Source organism: Setaria italica, chromosome II (assembly GCF_000263155.2).
Source record: "Setaria italica strain Yugu1 chromosome II, Setaria_italica_v2.0, whole genome shotgun sequence".
NCBI lineage: Eukaryota > Viridiplantae > Streptophyta > Magnoliopsida > Poales > Poaceae > Setaria > Setaria italica.
In genome coordinates, this window is record NC_028451.1 from 18,992,047 (window position 1) to 19,012,071 (window position 20,025).

Sequence of the window (20,025 nt, forward strand, 5' to 3'; positions counted from 1 at the left end):
CCGCTCACGTCCAGGTTCAATCAGGTACTAGGCTTCCCCATCCCATAATGGGTATGAGATTAGTACTTTCAAACACTTGATCACGAACACCACCACTGTCGGACCTTAAACAGATTCAATGAAATAGATGGGGCGATCAGCCGACCACCAAAAGAGTTCACCAAACCCTGCCCCGTCCATCGTCCTTATAGTTGTAACCAGAAGGAAACCAGCCAACTCCTATAACTCGCGAGTGACAGGAAATCATTCGACTTTTACCGAGTCCTATTAAGCATTGCAACTACTCGGACCCAACAGACTAGTGTTCAGATCAAAGGAACTAAGTCATGCATCTATGGTTTCAAACAACTCCTATACGTAACTGCACATACATAAGAAGGAAGGCATGTGCAAGTTTAGAAAGTTGGGTTCATGCTCCGGGGCTTGCGTTCAAGCGGGGTGGAGGCAAACGGCTCCTCAGCGGGTTTTGCTTCAGCTCTTGCGATTGGCAGCTCAGCTACTGCTCTGTCTTCTGGCACCGGATGCAGTTCGTAGGTGCCGTCGACGAGATGTAGCTCTACACGAATGCAATGTAGGAGTTAGCACTTAGACGGTTATTTCAACAACACTTGCAAGCTTTAGCCCAGGACTTGTAGCAAAGCTACAGGAAAGGTGCGGGAGTCCAACTTCAGTTGGTGGAGAATAGGATAAAAGGGTCGGATGGGGAGAAACTTATGATCTGGCCCTTAAACTTAAGGAATAACTGTACCGGGGTCCTCAGACTTAACACAGAGAAGGCCCCAAAATTTTACACAGATACCCTCGGGTCAAAGAAAAGATACAGCCGAGCCCTCGGGCGAGGTGGATAAGGGTCGGCGAAACAGACAGGGTCGGGCGAGATGGAAAAAGGGGTCAGGCGAACCGGGAAGGGGTCGGCAGCTTACCTTCAGGTCTACTGGTGAAGTCTTGGGGTCGGGAAGGAACAGACTTGGGCGGAAGGTCTAAGGCGCTAAGGCTTGGGTGGCGGCGAGGTTCGATGGTGCTCTGGCGGTGGGGCTTCTCGTGGACAACAAGCAAGCTCTAGCACCGCGCGGAGGAACAGGCGGTTAGTGGGTTGGGGAGAAGCAGGTTTGAGCGGAGAGGGGAACTTCTCAAGAGCTCAAGCGGCAGTGCTTCAAGTGCGAGCAGAGTATGGGGCGGTGAAACAGCGATGGCGAGGGAAAGTCCGATAGGGGCTCGGTACTCCTTTTTATAGCTGCGCAGAAGAGACAGAGATAATTTGAGCAGCACGAAGATCGGAAAGAAAAGGATGGAGTGCGCTGCCTTGGCAGTGATTGAGCGGCGTGGGCGGCGGAGTAGAGCTTCGAAGATAGGGTCTTCGGCCATTGGGCACTGGAGACAAGGCCGGTGCAGGCGCGGTTTTTCGTGATTTAGAGTTGGCAGAGGCTAGCAGGGTCTGGTCGCGTCAAGCAGCGGATTGTGGGTGGCGACTTGACTGGCATGGCACTGCAAGCGAGGTCACAGCAGGCGAGGTGACAGGGTGAGCGGCGGCACGAGCAAGCGCAAAACAGCAGCTTGCCAGGGCACAACACTGGCGAGGCGGAAAAAGGAGCTATCCCTGCCGGAGCCATGGTTGGCGGGGGCGGTATCATCATGGAGTGAGCTCGTGGGCGGCGCGACTGTGGAGAGGCGGAAATGCCGGAAAGCATCGGGGCTTGCAGCCGGGGATCCGGGCGAGGTGATGGGTGCGGGACGCGAGGCGGTCTAGCGCGGCAGCGGCAAAACTTCTGCCACGGCGGCGACAGGGCGCTTTGGCGCAGCCGGCGAGGGTGCGAGCAAGACGAGGCGTGGCAGAAAGGGCTGCAGGGGCTTCCACTACGATTGGGAGAAAGGCGCGCTGATCTATCTGGTCGTGGCCGGCGACTGGGCGAGGCGGCGCGCATCGGAAAGATCAAGCCACGAGGCGGGGAAGCTTTGAAGCGAGGCGCACGCTGCTCTGGCGCGTTTGTCTCGAGAGAATCGGGGAATTTGGTTGTGGGTCCACCATTCAGTCTCTGGTTCTCCACAGCTCCAAGATTTGAAGGAACACTATCTTTGGGACTTAGAGAGAACCGACGGTTTTTGGGTTGGGTTTCAGGGGTCAGCTGATGGAGGCGGCAGATTATGAAACTTGTCTTAGGATTATCTCAGCTGATGAACCTGAGTTGTTACAGCCTACCCCCCTTAAAAAGAATCTCGTCCCGAGATTCGGGTGTAAGGGCAACCAGTGGGGGTGTGCGGTTCTTACCTTCTTGGTTGAAAAGAAAACCTCGGAAGTGCTTGTTCAGATACTCCTCTGTTGCCCAGGTTGCTTCTTCCTCCGTGTGGTTGCTCCATAGTATCTTGTACATTTTCACAACTTGCCATCGGGTGTGTCTTTCTTTACGGTGGAGGACCTTGGCCAGGTACTCGGTGTAAGTCAGGTCAGGCTCGATTTGAAGTTGCTCCTGTTCCAAGACCTCAGTTGGGACTTGGACAAATTTCTTCAGTTGGGATACATGGAAAACATCATGAATGGCCGTAAGTGGTTCTGGTAGTTGGATCCGGTAAGCAACGGGCTCACAAATTTCCACAATCTCATAAGGACCAATGTAATGGGGAGCAAATTTCCCTTTTACTCCAAACCATTGCACTCCTTTGGTCGGGAAGACTCGAAGATAGACGTAATTGTTGGGATACGAGGTAGGCTACGCTAGCGTAAAACAAAATTTTCTACCGCGTATAACCAGGAAGAGCTGCCGTATAAGGATCACGGGATTACCACTCGACGCACTACTGGTGCGGAAGATGTAGATATGCGTCGGTGCAGTGAAGACGATCACGTAGTCGTACGTAGTCGATCAACGTAGTCGTACGTAGTCGATCACGTCCAGCAGCTCCTCAGCAACTCGTCCACGTGCACAGCAAGATCGCCTCCGGTGCCGCGGCTCGTCGGCGGCTCGTCGATGGCTCGTCCAAGTGCTGCAGGAGCAACACCTCCAAGGTATCCACACGTGCAGGGAGGAAGCGTCGCAAGCCGGATTGCTAGATCCGCGAGTTGCAACAGGCGAGGGCGTGGGAGGCGCGGCAGAAGTGTTTCGCAAAAAGGTGTGAAACCCTAGGGCGCCCCCACCCCTCTATTTATAGGGGTTCCTGATGGGCCTCTGGATCCGAGGCCCATTAGTACTCCTAAACCTAATCCAACTCGGATCAGATCCGAATTGGGCTTCCAGCCCCTTAAGTGTGTGACCCTTTGGGTTCGGATACGTATAGACATGGCCCGAGTACTCCTACTCGGCCCAATAGTCGGTAGCGGCCTCTAGCAAGACGTGCCAACTCCTATACACATACGAAGATCATATCAGACGAACCATCACAACATAATATACATGCTATTCCCTTTGCCTCACGATATTTGGTCTAGCTTCAAGCCGACCGCTCTTTCTCGATCCTGTGATTCGGAATCCCTTTGTAGATTAACTCTTAACCGTACGTAGCATGGCCATGCATTTTCTGATCCGATCACTCGAGGGGCCCAGAGATATCACTCTCAATCAGAGAGGGGCAAATCCCATCTTGATTGACCATGTCTCATAGCATGCTTCTTGACAAACCCGAAAGCTACCTTTATAACTACCCTGTTACGGCGTAGCGTTTGATAGCCCCTAAGTAGGTCAATCCACATCTAGAATACATGCGACAATCTCAGGTCTAAGGACAAAGCGTATATGTTGTTTAAAGAGAGAACTACTTCTCGTGTTGGGTCAGTCCTAACACATGTCTCCACATGTGTCCACATTATTAGTTCAACATCTCCATGTCCATGACTTGTGAAACATAGTCATCAACTAATACATGTGCTAATCTAATATTCATGTGTGTCCTCACATGAACTCCGACTAGGGACAACTTTAGAATAACCATACAAGTAAAGAGTTTCACATACAATTCACATAATTGCAAATCAATTCAAGTAGCCTTTAATGGATATTCAATGAACACAATATACAAATCATGGATACAAATGGAATATCATCATCTCTATGATTGCCTCTAGGGCATACCTCCAACAGTCTCCCACTTGCACTAGAGTCAATCTAGAAGGTACCTAATACCCATAGCTCTTACATGCGCATCATGCTTAGCCTGCGGGAGTGGTTTTGTCAACGGATCAGAAATGTTCAGATCCGTGTGTATTTTGCATATCTTGATCTCACCCCGGTTAACGAAGTCTCGAATGAGATGAAATCGCCGCATTACGTGTTTGTTCTTCTGGTGGTTCCTTGGCTCCTTTGCTTGCGCAATTGCCCCATTGTTATCACAGTAGAGATTCAATGGGCTGGACGCATTCGGGAACACACCAAGCTCAATGAGGAAATTCCTTATCCAAACACCTTCCTTCGCGGCTTCCGAAGCCGCGATGTACTCGGCTTCTGTCGTAGAATCGGCCACCGTCTCCTGCTTGGAACTCTTCCAACTAACAGCACCACCATTTAGCGTGAACACAAATCCTGATTGTGACTTTGAATCATCTCTGTCGGTTTGGAAACTAGCATCGGTGTAACCTGTTACAACGAGCTCCTCCTGACCTCCATAAACGAGGAACATATCTTTAGTCCTTCTCAAGTACTTAAGAATGTTTTTCACCGCTGTCCAGTGACTCTCACCTGGATCAGATTGGTGTCTGCTTGTCATACTTAGCGCATATGAAACATCTGGGCGAGTACTTATCATTGCATACATGATAGATCCAATAGCCGAGGCATATGGCACTCTACTCATGCGATCCCGCTCATCAGCAGTCGAAGGACACTGAGTCTTGCTGAGATGTATGCCATGTGACATAGGCAAGAACCCTTTCTTTGCCTCTTCCATGCTGAACCGCTTCAACACTTTGTCAATGTAAGTATCTTGGCTTAAACCTATAAGCCTTCTCGATCTATCTCTATAGATCTTAATGCCCAGAATATATGCCGCTTCCCCTAAGTCTTTCATCGAAAAACTATTTTTCAGTGAAGTCTTTACGGACTCAAGCATAGGAATGTTATTTCCAATCAGTAATATGTCATCCACATATAAGATTAGAAATACTACAGAGCTCCCACTAACCTTCTTGTAAACACAAGACTCTTCTTCGTTCTTGGTGAAGTCAAACCCTTTGACCACTTCATCAAAACGAATGTTCCAACTCCTAGATGCTTGCTTCAATCCATAAATGGATCTCTGAAGCTTGCATACCTTTCCAGCATTTTTCGGATCGACAAAACCCTCGGGCTGTATCATATACACGTCCTCAGCTAGGTTTCCATTCAGGAAAGCTGTCTTGACATCCATCTGCCATATCTCATAATCAAAATATGCAGCTATAGCTAGAATAATCCGAATGGACTTAAGCATCACTACGGGCGAGAAGGTCTCGTCGTAGTCAACTCCTTGAACTTGTCGAAAACCTTTTGCGACAAGTCGTGCTTTATAGATGTGAACATTTCCATCCATGTCCTTTTTCTTCTTATAGATCCACTTGCACTCTATGGCCTTAACACCATCAGGCGGGTCAACCAAGTTCCAAACTTGATTGTCTCCCATGGACTCTATTTCGGATTGCATGGCACTCTGCCATTTTTCGGAGTCTTGGTCCATCATTGCTTCTGCATATGTCGCAGGCTCATCATTGTCCAACAATAATATTTCCCGCATTTCGCGGAGCCTTGCCGACCTTCGTGGTTGTGGCGGTGCTTCTCTTGCCATGGGTATCTCAACTTGTTCTGCTACGTTAGCATCATTCATTGATTCTTGCCCGATTGGCTCATCTTGAACTTCTTCAAGATGCACTGTCTTTCCACTCTTTTCTCCTTTGAGAAACTCTTTCTCTAGGAAAACCCCGTTCCGAGCGACAAACACTTTGCCTTCTGATCGGTTGTAGAAATAATATCCCAAAGTTTCCTTTGGATATCCCACGAAAATGCACTTATCCGACTTGGGTGTGATCTTGTCCGACTGAAGTCGCTTGACAAACACTTCACATCCCCAAATCTTTAGAAAAGACAGACTAGGAACCTTTCCAGTCCATATCTCATATGGTGTCTTAACTACGGATTTAGATGGTACCCTATTTAGTGTGAAAGCTGCTGTTTCTAGAGCGTATCCCCAAAATGACAACGGTAGGTCCGACTGGCTCATCATTGATCGAACCATGTCTAACAAAGTTCGATTACGTCGCTCGGACACACCGTTTCTCTGAGGTGTTCCAGGCGGCGTAAGTTGTGGAACAATTCCGCAACTCTTTAGATGATTGCTAAACTCATGGCTCAAATATTCGCCTCCACGATCAGATCGTAAGGCCTTAATTTTCTTGCCACGCTGATTTTCAACTTCATTCTGAAATTCCTTGAACTTTTCAAAGGTTTCGGACTTGTGCCTCATCAAGTAGACATAGCCATATCTACTAAAATCATCAGTAAAAGTTATGAAGTATTGGAATCCTCCTCTAGCCGTCGTGCTCATTGGTCCGCATACATCACTATGTACGAGTTCCAACAAGTCTACTGCTCTCTCAGGAAATCCTGTGAAAGACGTCTTGGTCATCTTGCCTAGCAAGCAAGCCTCACATGTCTCGTATGATTCAAAATCAAACGAAGTTAGAAGTCCATCAGAATGGAGCTTCTTCATGCGCTTATCACTTATATGACCCAAACGACAATGCCACAAGTAGGTAGGACTCAAATCATTAGGCCGAGGCCTTTTAGCACTTACATTACAGACAGGTGAACCATCAAGATTTAAAACAAATAATCCATTCACAATGGGTGCAAAAGCCATAAACATATTATTCTTAGAGATCACACAACCATTGTTTTCACTCGCAAATGAATAACCATCCCTCATCAAACATGAAGGAGACAAAATGTTTCGACTTAAACTAGGAACAAAATAACAATTATTCAACTCCATAATAAATCCTGACGGGAGGTGGAGTTGCATCGTCCCGACGGTCAAAGCAGCAACTCTTGCATTATTGCCCACGCGGAAATCAACTTCTCCTCTTTCAACGCTTCTACTTCTTATCATTCCCTGCATCGAATTGCAAATATGAGCAACCGATCCGGTATCAAATACCCAAGAATTAATAACTGTATCAGCGAGAAATATGTTGTCTATAACATTAACAACAAGCGTACCTGAGGTAGAAGTACTCTTACTTCCGCCGTTCTTCAACGAAGCTAGGTACTGCTTGCAGTTTCTCTTCCAGTGACCAAGTTCATGACAGTAAAAGCACTCTTTATCTGGAGCAGGTCCAGCTTTAGCCTTGGGCGGTGGGTTTGGCTTGGACGTTCCAGCCTTGCCCTTCTTCTTCCAAGAATTGCCCTTCTTCTTAAAAGTAGGCTTGTTCTGTACAGCCATCACATGGCTGGTACTAGCGCTTTTCTTAATGTCTACCTCTGCTGTCTTGAGCATACCACACAGCTCATTCAGACCCTTCTCCGTCCCATGCATATGGTAGTTCGAGATGAAGTTCCCATAGCTAGGCGGAAGAGATGAGAGAATGAAGTCAGTGGCCAACTCTTTGCCCATTGGGAAGCCCAGCTTCTCCAATCGCTGAGTGTAACCAACCATCTTGATTACATGTGGTCCTACTGCTGCGCCTTCTGCTAACTTGCACTCCAGAAAGGCTTTGGACACATTGAACCTTTCGGTCCTAGCCTGTGTCTGGAACATGTCCTTGAGCGCCACGATCATATCGTAAGCCTCATGATTTGTTTCGAACTGCATCTGCAGCTCGGGTTCCATGCAAGCAAGCATAAGGCAGCTTACCTCAAGATTAGCATCAAATGCCTTCTTGTAAGCAGCCTTAACGGCAGCAGTTGCATCATCAGCAGGTACTGGTGGTAGTGGGGTGTCTAGAACATCTTCCTTTTTCTCAGCCCTGAGAACAATTCTCAGGTTACGGATCCAATCCGAGTAGTTTGTTCCATTCAACTTGTCCTTCTCAAGGACCGAACGCAAAGCAAACGATGCGGTGGTGTTGCTAGGTGCCATTTAATCTACAACAAAAGTAATGCAAAATACACTAAGACAAACGTATCCATGATAGAGCAAATTACATTTAAACTATTTTAACAGAATCTACTCCCACTAAAATCAATATCCCTCTATTGAAACTTAGTGATTCAGGATCCACAACTAACAAGTCTACTAGTGAGCTTTAGCATCACCGCTAGCAAACGAGGTAGATCGGTAAGCAACTTTTGCTAATCATATCACATATGACTCCTGTTGTTGGGTGACATCTCTATGTCTCGGCGCCCAACCTTTATGCCCCAAGGTCCTTAACCGTTAAGATGACCTCGTTAAGCTAACCAACCCTTATGCGTGTAAGTGTCCGACACAAACCCGTCTAGTCAAGGAAAACTAGTGGCACCCTAATTTCATAGACCCACCACTAATTGTACAAGACATGGGACGGTGCAAGTTTTAGTTGGGAGGGCATACTAACTTAAACTTTGTGAGGGATCGTTCTACTTCTAACATCACAGCATGCAGAAAGTAAAACATAAATAGAATAGCATTCACACAGTTGTGACACAGTATGGCCCGTTTTCATATGGTGATCTCCATCTCCATAGAACCTGTTCACCATGGTGATCTCCATCTCCATGTTCCATGTGCGCCATCCTCCTGGTGATGAGTCCTCCAAGAACTATGCTATTACGCCTAATAGCTAGTAAAGAATCTAGTAATGAAGATTACATAGTTGCTTGGATCATCACAGATTGGTACGCAGACCATTAATTACAATAAAGTGACAACACATATGGCTCCTGCCGTGTTGCCGTACGCGCGACACGCAGGTCACGAATTAGTTACACACATGCATCACATACACAAGGGGGCCATACTGATCACAAGATACATGCATACATCCTGCAAAAGAGAGTTAGGCGTCCTAACGTTCCAAACTTCGGAGGCCCGAAACTCCATCTTCCAAGCCGAATTTGGGAAATCTAATTTCGCCGAAAACGGCGAAGCCGTTGAAATTCACGTGTAACTTTTTCTGTAGATCAATTTTCGTATAGAAATCGCCCCGATCCGAGATCGTACCGAAAAGTTACGGCTGATTTACCGAAGCATGCGCATACGGCAAAATCCCGACCCCGGCAGTAGATCACATCTACTATTGCACATCTAATGCGCCTGGCGTATGACCCTGGATCTCGATTTGACCAATCATATTGATCTTCTCTCACTGCAACTGGATTTACGTGTATCACTTAACTCCGATGGCGGAAACCGACCGGTAGGAGTATGTCGTTACACTACCCTTGTAGCAAGGGCACGAAATCAGGACATAGATCAAACAGAGAACTCGCATATCTCCATATGCACACATCCCGAATCCAAAACTAAGCAGCTACGGCTCTTGATACCACTGTTGGGATACGAGGTAGGCTACGTTAGCGCAAAACAAAATTTTCTACCGCGTATAACCAGGAAGAGCTGCCGTATAAGGATCACGGGATTACCACTCGACGCACTACTGGTGCGGAAGATGTAGATATGCGTCGGTGCAGTGAAGACGATCACGTAGTCGTACGTAGTCGATCAACGTAGTCGTACGTAGTCGATCACGTCCAGCAGCTCCTCAGCAACTCGTCCACGTGCACAGCAAGATCGCCTCCGGTGCCGCGGCTCGTCGTCGGCTCGTCGTGGCTCGTCGGCGGCTCGTCGATGGCTCGTCCAAGTGCTGCAGGCGCAACACCTCCAAGGTATCCACACGTGCAGGGAGGAAGCATCGCAAGCCGGATTGCTAGATCCGCGAGTTGCAACAGGCGAGGGCGTGGGAGGCGCGGCAGAAGTGTTTCGCAAAAAGGTGTGAAACCCTAGGGCGCCCCCACCCCTCTATTTATAGGGGTTCCTGATGGGCCTCTGGATCCGAGGCCCATTAGTACTCCTAAACCTAATCCAACTCGGATCAGATCCGAATTGGGCTTCCAGCCCCTTAAGTGTGTGACCCTTTGGGTTCGGATACGTATAGACATGGCCCGAGTACTCCTACTCGGCCCAATAGTCGGTAGCGGCCTCTAGCAAGACGTGCCAACTCCTATACGCATACGAAGATCATATCAGACGAACCATCACAACATAATATACATGCTATTCCCTTTGCCTCACGATATTTGGTCTAGCTTCAAGCCGACCGCTCTTTCTCGATCCTGTGATTCGGAATCCCTTTGTAGATTAACTCTTAACCGTACGTAGCATGGCCATGCATTTTCTGATCCGATCACTCGAGGGGCCCAGAGATATCACTCTCAATCAGAGAGGGGCAAATCCCATCTTGATTGACCATGTCTCATAGCATGCTTCTTGACAAACCCGAAAGCTACCTTTATAACTACCCTGTTACGGCGTAGCGTTTGATAGCCCCTAAGTAGGTCAATCCACATCTAGAATACATGCGACAATCTCAGGTCTAAGGACAAAGCGTATATGTTGTTTAAAGAGAGAACTACTTCTCGTGTTGGGTCAGTCCTAACACATGTCTCCACATGTGTCCACATTATTAGTTCAACATCTCCATGTCCATGACTTGTGAAACATAGTCATCAACTAATACATGTGCTAATCTAATATTCATGTGTGTCCTCACATGAACTCCGACTAGGGACAACTTTAGAATAACCATACAAGTAAAGAGTTTCACATACAATTCACATAATTGCAAATCAATTCAAGTAGCCTTTAATGGATATTCAATGAACACAATATACAAATCATGGATACAAATGGAATATCATCATCTCTATGATTGCCTCTAGGGCATACCTCCAACAGTAATCACCAATGTCAAACCGGACCCTATGGGTTCAGATACGTATAGACATGGCCCGAGTACTCCTACTTGGCCCAATAGTTTGCTTGAATTATCTTAACTTGCTCTTCTGCTTCCACTACTAAATCAGGACCATCAGACGAACCATCACAACATAATATACATGCTATTCCCTTTGCCTCACGATATTTGGTCTATCAAACGGTGCCATCTTCAAGCTAGTCTGGTAGCTATTGTTATAGGAAAACTCTGCCAAGGGTAAGCACTTATCCCAATTCTTGTCATAATGGATGACACAAGCTCGTAGCATATCTTCAAGGATCTGATTTACTCTTTCGGTCTGACCATCTGTTTGAGGATGATAGGTAGAGCTACGAATGAGCTTGGTGCCAAGTGATGCTTGTAGCTGTTCCAAAAAACACGCTACAAACTGAACTCCTTGATTAGATATGATCGTCCTAGGCACACTGTGTAGAGAAACAATGCGGTCAAGATACAAATCTGCATATTTCTTGGCTGGGTAGGTGGTGTGAATAGGAAGAAAGTGGGTAGATTTGGTAAGGCGATCCACGATAACCCAAATGGAGTCATATCGCTGCGATGTAGGGGGTAATCCAACAATGAAGTCCATGCTGATGTCTTCCCATTTCTAGGATGGAATAGGTAGCGGTTGCAGGGTACCTGCTACCTTCAAATGGCTGGCCTTGACACGTTGGCAAGTGTCACATTCCGATACGTAGCGTGCAATTTCTGGCTTCATTCCATTCCACCAAAAAGCTTGACGGAGATCATGATACATCTTATTGCTGCTAGGATGGATTGAGAACTTGGAGAGATGGGCTTCATCTAGGATTTGCTTCTTAAGAGTGGGCTCGGATGGTACAACAAGTCGGTTTCCATAGTACACTCTCCCATTCTCATCCTATCGGACTTGTACCCTTCATCCTTCCATGAAATCTTCCTTTTGATTCGACTTATTTCCTCATCCTGTAACTGTGCTGACCCAATTTAGTCTTGCAAAACAGACTCAAGGGAGATATGGCCGAGCGTTCCATGGGAAACAATCTTCAAACTAAGTTTTCCCATCTCATGACACAGGGTCTCTATGAAGTTGGTTGCCAACAAGCAATTGTAATGGGTCTTGCGGCTAAGAGCATCTGCCACTACGTTGGCTTTGCCGGGGTGATAATGTACTTCCAAATCATAATCCTTTATCAACTCCAACCATCTTCTTTAGCGCATGTTGAGGTTAGCTTGAGTAAAGATGTACTTGAGGCTCTTGTGATCAGCGTAGATGTTGCAGTGGGTGCCCATCAGATAGTGTCTCCATATCTTTAAGGCATGAATCACTGCTGCCAACTCAAGATCATGGGTTGGATAGTTCAGCTCATGCGGTCGCAACGCCCGCGAGGCATAGGCAATGACTCGGTTGTCTTGCATAAAAACACACCCAAGTCCAGTGCCAGAGGCGTCGCAGTATACGTCAAATGCCCTGGAAGGGTCGGGTTGAGCTAGAACCGGGGCTGAAGTCAGCAGGTGTTTCAAGGTGTGGAAGGCTTCTTCACACTTGTTGCTCCACACAAACTTGACTTCCTTCTTCAGCAGCTCAATCATCGGCTTAGCTATCTTGGAGAAATCCGGGATGAAACGCCGATAGTAGCATGCTAGTCCAAGAAAACTACGGATTTGCTAAACCGAAGTAGGTGGCTTCCAGTCCATGACCTCCTGTACTTTGCTGGGGTCCACTGCTATGCCGTTCCAAGAAATTGTGTGTCCCAAGAACTTGACACTCTCCAACCAGAATTCACACTTGGAGAACTTGGCATAAAGCTAATGATCTCTCAATCGTTGAAGAACCACATGAAGATGCTCGGCATGTTCTTCTTCGCTCTTCGAGTATACCAGGATATCATCAATGAACACCACCACGAACTTGTCTAGCTCGGGCATCAACACCGAATTCATGAGATACATGAAGTAAGCGGGTGCATTGGTGAGTCCATAGACATAACCTGGTACTCGTAGAGTCCATATCTTGTGGAGAAAGTAGTTTTGGGAATGTCACAGGGTCTGATCTTGATTTGGTGATAACCAGAACGAAGATCCATCTTGGAGAACACTCTGGCTCTAGCTAATTTGTCAAACAGAACATCAATGCAGGGAAGTGGATACTTGTTCTTGATATTCACCGCATTGAGGGGTCGGTAGTCCACACACATGCGTAGACTTTCATCCTTCTTCTTCACAAACAGGGCTGGGCAACCCTAGGGTGAAGTACTAGGTCGGATAAAATCTTTCTCCAACAGATCATGCAATTGGGTTTTCAACTCGGCCAGCTCGGCGGGTGGCATCCGATAGGGTCTCTTCAATATCGGGGCAGTGCCTGGCTGTAGTTCAATGGTGAACTCGATATCTCTATCTGGCAGCATGTCGGGCAAGTCATCTGGAAACACATCGGGGTACTTGCGGACAACAGGAAGGTCTTCTATCTGGGCTTCTATTACAGGGTACGCACAAGGATTTGCGTACTCAGGGTGGGTCAAGTGTAGGGTAGAGTTGCCATGCAAGGGTGAGTTGATGTGGAGAGCTCGGGCAGCTACGTCTAGAACCACCTGGTGTCGGGTCATCCAATCCATCCCCAAGATGATATCTATTCCTTCTAGGTCAAGGATGATGAGATTCTCCCTAAAAAGAGTCTGGCCTAACTGGATAGGCTCAAGGTTAACTATCTTGTCTGAGGATATTTTTCCTCCCAGGGTGGAGATCACATATGACCCTTTGGTGTGACCAATGCTCAGCTTACATCTCTCACCAGTCTTTTTCCCGATGAAGCTATGGGATGCTCCCGAGTCAAACAAAACAACAATAGTTTGATTATGGACAAGGAAGATACCCGTCATTACTGGCGCACCTTCGGGGAGCTCAGTTAGGCTGGTGTAGTTGAGCCGACCCTGGTGAACCTGCACCTTGGGCCTTCTTCCCCTGTTAGCAGTGGGGTTTTGGCTAGGCCGCTGATTCTTGTTTTTGGGGCAGTCCTTAACAAAGTGCCCTTCATTGCCGCAGGTGAAACAGCGGTTACCATTCACAGGGTGCGGCGGCGGCGATAAGGTCGGTCGGGGCGCCTGCGGGTGGAAACCGGTGAAACGAGGTGCCGCTGGTGGTGGAGGGCGAACAATCCATTGTCCCGATTGCTGTGGCCTGTGGGGCACATGAGGGGGAACCATTCTGAACCTTCGAGCAGGCGGGCTCGGTAACGCCACTGAGGCCTTCTGCTTCTGATCGGCCTTGAGGGCATGCATGCAATCTTCTTGGGAGATGGCCAGATTCACCAACTCATTATAGGTATCCACCTTGATAGGGTTGAACCTCTCCTTGAGCTCCAGGCTTAAATCTCTATGGAACCTATCCTTCTTCTTCTCATCGGTATCCGCGTGATAGCCTGCGTAGCGGCACAGGTCGTTGAAAGCTTGTGTGTAGTGTAGAACGTCATGGCTTCCCTAGGTAAGGGACAGAAACTCATTGAGTTTATGCTCTAGAAGACCTTCTGGAATGTGATGCCCTCTGAAAGCGGTCTTAAACTCATTCCAGCTGACAACATCGTCGGCCGGCAACATGGCGTGATAGTGGTCCCACCAAAGCCGAGCGGAACCAAGCAATTGTTGAGCTGCAAACCGGGCCTTGTTCTGGTCGGGGCACGAGGCGGTGAGGAGTTCGAATTTGGATTCGATCATGTGAACCCATGCGTCGGCGTCGAGAGGGTCCTCTGTCTTGTGGAAGGTCGGGGGCTGCGTGCTTTAAAAGTCTTCATAGCGAGCAACCGGAGGTTGCTGATGAGCCCTCCCTCCATGGGGTTGCTGCTGTTTCCCTTGGACAATGTGCCTCAGCAGCTCCGTTTGAGCCGCCAAGATGGCTTCCAGCAAAGGTGGGGGTGAAGGCGGGGGAAGGTCCTGCCTCTGCTCACTTCTACTGGGCACAGAGCCTGATCGGGTGCGGTGCGCCATCTGCAAGAGTCAACGTTCCATTAATTCCATAATCTCAGAAGTATTCCAATCATGCGGGAACGTATGTGTTAAATCCTTAAATGCGACTCTTGCTGATAGTGCAACACAAAAACATTTCTCATTAAGGAGATGTACACCTCTTCTTGCCATCCTAGTTAGCAACTAGCTCGGTCCTACACACAACCTCGGGCGAGCCAATTTACCGTATCCCATGGGTCCCACTGTATCCGACCTTAAGTGCTCAGGTCGGGCGAAGTGAAATCGTGCAACAAGGGGTCGGGTGAGGTGGAGACCTGCCATGAGGGGTCGGGCATATCCGACCTTGCGACTCGGGGTCGGCCAAGCTTTGGACACACCCACAGAATGGAAACCTGCGTGCGGTCACAGCGCAAAACTCACACAACTTTGGCATCCAAAGCGAGTCCCAAAAGGAACTGATTTTACCAAGATCATTATATGGCTGGTTCTTTAACACAGGAGGAACACTCAACTCAAGGCTAACCTATCACATCACTATCCAAAAATTTAGGTTGCCGAGGAGTACAACAAAAGATTAGCTCCCTACAGTCTTCAACCTAAAAGTTATCTAGGTTGACTACTGAGGGAACACTATGCGTTGGAGAAGGGGCGTCGCCATCTTCAATGTCCATACTGAACACTCCCACTACCTCCGCAGGATCTTCTTGCTCGTCAAGCTGCATTTCCAAGGCATGGATAGCATCAAGCTCGGCATGGTGCTCGTCCAACTGTGCATTAGCAACCGCAAGCTCCATCTCAGCCTCCATCTTTTCTTTGGCAAGCTGAATCATGTCATGCTCTATGTCCGTCACTTCTTCTTCAAGCTCAGAAATCCTAGCCTGCATGTCATTGACCTGTATGCTCCTCTAGATGAGCTGATACGACCGCTCCACCAAGTCTCTCTTGGTGGCATTGAAATGCTCCTGGGTGTCTATGGCTATCCGAGCCAAGACAGCCATAGCCCGGCCTTGGAGCTCAATCAGCCGGTATAAAGCTGACATGCACTTGGTTGTGGTAGAGAGGGTGACCAACAAGTGGGAGGTTGCCAACACCTCCATGTTGTTGATGCGGTCAAGCCAAGCCGGGTCTAGCCGATCCCTGGCGGGAAACAAACCGATTGGGTCCAAAAGGACCTCAAGCGGGTGTAGCCGGCAAAACTAGGTGAGAGCCTGCAGGGCAGCCGACTCCTAGGTGTCCTCAAGGGCGTGACCATAGGTTGACACCTCGAGCTAGGGCCACTCAGGCTGTACAGGGGGTGGAGGTACAACCACTTGCACATTGCACCGCTGCACTCCGTGCTCCTGGTACTCCCGTCCCGCATAAAGAGGCAGTGACTGGTACCCAAACCACCTCAAGGTATCCCACAAAATAGCAGGAAAACCCTCGAAGTGTAGGCACGTGGAGTGGGACGTGCCATCGGCGCCGTGAAACAAATGTCCGGGAGCAGCTATCTGGAACCAAGAACCAATACAAGTGTAAGATAGAAACTCCAAGGAGAACAGATCGGGCAGAGTGAGATACTCGGATTTCTTACCAGAGCGCAAGCTGAGAAAGGTAACTAGAAATCCTTACAGCGAAGAAAAGCTTTTACCAAGGCAAGGTTGTTGTAGGGAGGTGGTTTCACAGATTTTAGTTCATGACGCATGCACGTCCTACCTCGTCCTCTCAACCAAAACAACTGCCAAAAGTTCTAGTCTTACGCGGTCAATGCCGGTGGCAAGGCAACTAGTACGTCGCTCCCTATAGTAGCTAGTCATTTTCTAGCATCGTTTCCCTAGCGAATGGAGTTAGTGTACCTGCAGAAAACACGACCACATGAACCTTTCATGCCAGCACTCACGAAAGCGTCCCCAAGCATTACAGTTCACTATAGAAATGGTACCCATGCATTTAATGCTGCATGGACAGCACAACAACCATGGAAATAGGTCCCCTTTGAATAGAACCATATAACCCTTCGCATGCTCGAGATGAGGAATCAGCGCACGTATAATAGACGTGGGCGAACAGCCGTGATGATAGGCTTGTTGGAATCGAACCATACCACCCTTCGCATGAATTAACATACGGAACCTGCGCACGTATGATAAACGTGGGCGAAACAACCGCGATGATAGGGTCCTTTAAATAGAACTCCCTATCAACCCTCGCATACTCGTGATGCGGAACTCGGCACACGTATGATACACGTGGTGAAGTGCTGGAGGTTAGCAAAATAACCAATAAGTAATAGCCACCTAAAAGCAACCCCCAAATCCCCTGGGGCCTCTCATACTAAGGTCATCCTTAACGGTCGTACGAGATCTTTCAACATATTTCTTGCAAATTTTATTCAAAAAGAACGTGTTTTTGGACCCATTGTGTTCTCTGTCATGCTAAACCAGCTCTGGTACCAGCTGTGGCGGAACATCTCGGATGAACTCAACTAAAGCACGGTTAAGTCACTTAACACGCGAATCTCATGCCTTAATCAAGTTAACTCGATGATCCGTCGGATTTCATCCGATTTAACCACTTAACAGGACCGAGTTAGCATAGCTCACACGAAGGTGAGTGGTTCCAGAGAATACAACAGATCCACAATTAGTTTAACATTTTATTACAAACTGGTTTGAAATCAGAGTTTTATAAGAGTCGAAAAGCAACGGAAGACAAAACAGAGTGGAAGCTAGCGTCAGGGTCGGATGTCCCTGGTGAGGCTAAACAGGACATCAGTGATCCCATTCCCCGCCGTCCGAGGAAGGATCCCACTTGACCGTCCACCCAGAAGGAAGCTGGGGCGGCCAAGTGCCAACGCAGCAATCTCGGAAGTTTCAACTTCACCTAAAAAGAGATGCCACAAACAAGGCTGAGCTTCTAAGCTCAACAAGACTTAACCGACCAGTGGGAAAACTACTCCACCACTTCTAGACATGCGAGGTTCTTTGGCTGAGGGGTTTTGTTTGCCAAGAGCAACTATGTTAGGTCCTTACTTTCAAGGTTTTAGCTCAAATTCTAAGTTCATTAACTAGTCTACATTGGCAACTTTTACTAAGCATGCATAGATCCAACATTATGTGAATAAACTCAACATCAAGCCCATGTCATCATCAGATTCCTTCTTTACTCAGTGTGCATAGTGATCAAGCAGTCTCAAACTATGAGAGGCAGACGAATCGATTCGAGTTCATCAATCATGCATGGCGAACCTAACCTCACGACATCCGCACACCACCAAGGGTCGCTTCCTGTGTCGGCCGTCCCCATAATTCCCTGACCCATGTCGGGCCCACTTCCCTTGGTGCAAGGTTCCACAGACCCGACCTCTGTCGTTCTGTGACCACACTTGCCACCACATGCGACCACAGGGGAACTCCGTTCTAGGGATAGTGGATTGAACCGCTGACGTCCAGGTTCAATCAGGTACTAGGCTTCCCCATCCCATAATGGGTATGAGATTAGTACTTTCAAACACTTGATCACGAACACCACCACTGTCGGACCTTAAACAGATTCAAGTAAATAGATAGGGCGATCAGCCGACCACCAAAAGAGTTCACCAAACCCTGCCCCGTCCATTGTCCTTATAGTTGTAACCAGAAGGAAACCAACCAACTCCTATAACTCGCGAGTGACAGGAAATCACTCGACTTTTACCGAGTCCTATTAAGCATTGCAACTACTCGGACCCAACAGACTAGTGTTCAGATCAAAGGAAGTAAGTCATGCATCTATGGTTTCAAACAACTCCTATACGTAAATGCACATACATAAGAAGGAAGGCATGTGCAAGTTTAGAAAGTTGGGTTCATGCTCTGGGGCTTGCGTTCAAGCGGGATGGAGGCAAATGGCTCCTCAGCGGGTTCTGCTTCAGCTCCTGCGGTCGGCAGCTCAGCTACTGCTCCGTCTTCTGGCGCCGGATGCAGTTCATAGGTGCCGTCGACGAGATGTAGCTCTACACGAATGCAATGCAGGAGTTAGCACTTAGACGGTTATTTCAACAACACTTGCAAGCTTTAGCCCAGGACTTGTAGCAAAGCTACAGGAAAGGTGCGGGAGTCCAACTTCAGTTGGTGGAGAATAGGATAAAAGGGTCGGATGGGGAGAAACTTATGATCTGGCCCTTAAACTTAAGGAATAACTGTACCGGGGTCCTCAGACTTAACACAGAGAAGGCCCCAAAATTTTACACAGATACCCTCGGGTCAAAGAAAAGATACAGCCGAGCCCTCGCGCGAGGTGGATAAGGGTCGGCGAAACAGACAGGGTCGGGCGAGATGGAAAAAGGGGTCAGGCGAACCGGGAAGGGGTCGGCAGCTTACCTTCAGGTCTACTGGTGAAGTCTTGGGGTCGGGAAGGAACAGACTTGGGCGGAAGGTCTAAGGCGCTAAGGCTTGGGTGGCGGCGAGGTTCGATGGTGCTCTGGCGGTGGGGCTTCTCGTGCACAACAAGCAAGCTCTAGCACCGCGCAGAGTAACAGGCGGCTAGTGGGTTAGGGAGAAGCAGGTTTGAGCGGAGAGGGGAACTTTTCAAGAGCTGAAGCGGCAGTGCTTCAAGTGCGAGCAAAGTATGGGGCGGTCAAACAACGATGGCGAGGGAAAGTCTGGTAGGGGCTCTAGTACTCCTTTTTATAGCTGCGCGGAAGAGACAGAGATAGTTTGAGCAGCACGAAGATCGGAAAGAAAAGGATGGAGTGCGCTGCCTTGGTGGCGATTGAGCGGCGATGGGTGGCGGAGCAGAGCTTCAGAGACATGGTCTTCGGCCATTGGGCACTGGAGACAAGGCCGGCGCAGGCGCTGTTTTGCCGGGATTTAGAGTTGGCGGAGGTGAGCAGGGTCTGGTCATGTCAAGTGGCGGATTGTGGGTGGCGACTTGACAAGCGTGATAGGAGGCACTGCGAGCGAGGTCGTAGCAGGCGAGGTGACAGGGCAAGCGGCGGCACGAGCGAGTGCAAAACAGCAACTTGCCGGGGCACAACACCGGCGAGGCGGAAAAAGGAGTTGTCCCTGCCGGAGCCATGGTTGGCGGGGGCGGTATCGTCATGGAGCGAGCTCGTGGGCGGCGCGACTGTGGAGAGGCGGAAAAGCCAGAAAGCATTCGTGGCTTGCAGCCGGGGATCCGGGTGAGGTGATGGGTGCGGGACGCGAGGCGGTCTAGCGCGGCAGCGGCAAAACTTCTGCCACGGTGTGAGCGAGACGA